Here is a 3,606-nt window from a genome sequence, read left to right on the forward strand (position 1 = left end):
TCGGGGACACCGTGTGGCTTCAACGCCCACCTTAGTGAGATGAAGGTGTCCTTGCATGAAGGCTCAGCTCCTCTCCCAAGGCAGCTGGGGCCTGGCCCCCGGGTCACCCAGGGCAGGGCTTGCCTGGTGGGTGCCGGGGTGGCCCTGCTCCAAGGGGCAGCCCATGGAGAGGCAGGGAGGATCTGCCCTCCCAGCGGAGAGCCCGGGGTGCAGAGGCCAGCTCTCACCTGGCACATGAAGCAGTGTCAGCTGAGTGGGGGGACCCCCTGCCCCTCCCCTCTCTGGGCTCTTGTCCTTCAGTTCTGTTGAAACAACCCCCTGAGAACCAAAGCTGGGTGTGCCCCTCCCTTTACCCCACAGTGAGCTCGGGCTCTCCCCGCATCCTCCCTCATGCCCTGCCATCCAAGCTCAGAGGCTGGTGATCTCCTTGTTCACAACGGGCAGCGGGGCCCAAGGGCATCAGCTAAGCTGCGGATCTCCGTGGGCTGCCAGTCATCCTCCCACCCCCTCCCCAGATTTCCCGGGGCAGGTGGGGCTCGGCCTGGCTCCTCCTGCAGAGCCTCTGCCCGCTGTGTGCTGCCCTCATTCCGGACCAGAGGTCAGCAAGGCCCCTCCGGCTGGGGGCTCTTGACATATTGGGGGCCATGGATCCCCTTCTCAAAATAACATTTTCATGTGAATAAAAGAAAACACACAGGGTTGCACAGCAAGCTAGGTATGTTGGGATACGGTTGTGAAAATATTTGTTTAAATGTGTGATGTTGGGAGACACGGTTTCTTTGTTAACACGTTGCATAACGAGAGCTGGGGGAGCCTAATACACGACGTCGGTGTGAAGTGGAGACGGGTGGGTGACGGTTCAGGATCCCTGCGCAGGGAGGGGACACAGCTCTGTGCCGGCACCACCAACACACTGGAGTCGCCGCCTGGGTTCAAACGCAGGTGAGTGGGACCCAAGTTGTAATATTTCAATGCAAGTTCATGGCCTCTGAATTAGTGTATAGTTATGGTTTATAGACCCCAGTTAAGAACCCTTGTTCTAAAATCAGGGTGTTTTTAAAAAATATATTTTTACTAGAGGCCTGGTGCATGAAATTTGTGCACTTGGGGCAGGGGGGGGGGAGGGGGTCCTCAGCCCGGCCTGCATCCTCTCGCGTCCAGGAGCCCTCGGGGGATGTCAGTCAGACATCCTTAGTGCTGCCATGGAGGCAGGAGAGGCTCCCGCCACCACTGCTGTGCTCACCAGCCATGAGCCGGGCTTCTGTCTTAGCTGCGCTCCCCCTGTGGGAGCGCACTGACCACCAGGGGGCAGCTCCTGCGTTGAGTGGGATCTGGCTGAAACCAGCTCTCCAACATCCCCTGAAGGGTCCTGAATTGTGAGAGGGCATAGGCCAGGCCAAGGGACCCCACCGGTGCATGATCGGGGAAGGGGAGGAATGCAGGAGGTTGGCCAGCCGGGGAGGGACCACAGGAGGGCTCCAGGGTGTGTCCAGCCTGTCTCCCTCAGTCCCAATCAGCTGGACCCCAGCAGCAAGCTAACCTACAGATCGGAGTGTCTGCCCCCTGGTGGTCAGTGCACGTCATAGCGAGTGGTTGAGCACCCTTAGCATATCATTAGCATATTACACTTTGATTGGTTGAATGGCCGACCGGACACTTAGCATATTAGGCTTTTATTATATAGGATTGATTTCAGAGAGGAAGGAAGAGGGAGAGAGAGATAGAAGCATCAGTGATAAGAGAGATTCATTGATTGCCTGTCTCCTGCATGCCCCACACTGGGGCTTGAGCCTGAAATCAAATCTCGACCTCCTTGTTCATAGGTTGACGCTCAACCACTGAGCCACGCCAGCTGGGCAAGAACCCTTGTTCTAGAGCAGCAGTTGCCAACTTTTCAGACCTCACGGAATACCAGTGATCCTCGGACCACCAGTTGGATACCGCTGTTCTAGACACTAAAATGAGACTGTAGGGCCCTAGCCGGTTTGGCTCAGTGGATAGAGCGTCAGTCTGCGGACTCAAGGGTCCCAGGTTCGATTCCGGTCAGGGGCATGTACCTTGGTTGCGGGCACATCCCCAGTGGGGAGTGTGCAGGAGGCAGCTGATCGATGTTTCTCTCTCATCGATGTTCCTAACTCTCTATCCCTCTCCCTTCCTCTCTGTAAAAAATCAATAAAATATATTTTTTTAAAAATGAGACTGTAGGAATCCTCTGAGATGTGTTACCTGCCCCACCCCCACCCTGTTTGCTCAGGCAGCCAGGACGCACCCGGATGCCTACAACACATGTTACCCCGCAGGCCCCTGCCTCCCAGCCTCACTATCCAGGGTGGAAGGGGTCTGACTGGGGCATTTTGTAGGGAGTTTTCCAGGCCTCTGTATCTACTTTGCAAACTGCGTGGAATTCTCCCACCCCCACCCAGAGCGTTCCTGTAAACGTTTTCATGGTATCTGGGCCCAGAGTAGAGGCTGGGGCCCAGGTCCCTTCCATTTACCACTGCGCTGTCTTTCCTCCACCACAGAGCGCGATCACTCACTGAGATCAAAGTGCGGTTTCTCTCCCTGCATTGCTGCCCCTGCCCCTCAACCGCCACAGGCATAAGATAGCCGGGCCTAGAGGCAGATGTGTGTGAACTGGCCAAGAGAAGAAGCTACCAGAAAAACACTTGTTTCTCTCTGTTCTCCCAGAGAGCTCACCCTGAGAATATTTTACTAGGATTCTGGGAGGAGAAGGTTGGGAGGGAGGGAGGGAGGAAGGGAGGGGGGGACGTTTGAGGAGCTGAGGTGTTGCTCCTGACCGTCAGCGGCAGAGGACGGAGTGCCCACCTTCTTTGGGGCTGTGCCCAGCTCGCCACCAGCACTCTGGCGAAACTCAGGGGGAGGCTGCTGGGTCCACTGAGGGAGGCTGGGCCTCAGCCTGGGGCTCTGGTCTTGGCTGAAACTCCTGTGTCCCGAGGTGTCCAGGGCCCGCAGAGCCAGGGGCTTGAATGAGCTCCGAGGACCGGGACGGACACAGTTGGTTTCCTACCCAGCGATCATTTTCTCTCCTTCCTTCGAGCGCCCACATTTTGTTCAGGTGCAACTGGTGCAGAGGCTGGGCCTCTCCTCCACCCCAGTGGTCACCCAGGGCTGTCCTAAGCCAAGCGAGCTAACGTCTCCTTGGCCGGCGACCGGTTTGGGACTCAGTTCTGACCAAGAGGGCTCGGGGGAAGGCTGGGAGGGCGTCCGGGTGACCGCATCTGCTGTCTGCCCTGCGTGGCTTTGGGAGCTCGTAGCTCCGGCAGCCATTTAGGGGCCAGGAGGAAACAAGCCCAAGGTGAGGGATCCACACATGGGGGTGACAGACCAGGAAGCCGTGGACCCCTTCAGGGCCTGCCTGCCTCCGGGGTCCCCACGTGCAATACGGAAATAGCTGCAGCTGACGCCGCTTCACACAGGCCTTCTCCCACATGACGCCCAAACATTCTTACTGAGGCAGCGTCTCAGTGGCTTAAAGTACAGACTGATGGTCAGAGGGGCTTTTCTCGTGTTGCAGGGCCCATATAACTCTCGAACTTTCGTGCAGTTCTAAGGAGGAGACCCAGGAAAGACTGGGTTGGATTCTCG

This window comes from Myotis lucifugus, unplaced genomic scaffold (genome assembly GCF_000147115.1).
Source record: "Myotis lucifugus unplaced genomic scaffold, Myoluc2.0 scaffold_347, whole genome shotgun sequence".
NCBI lineage: Eukaryota > Metazoa > Chordata > Mammalia > Chiroptera > Vespertilionidae > Myotis > Myotis lucifugus.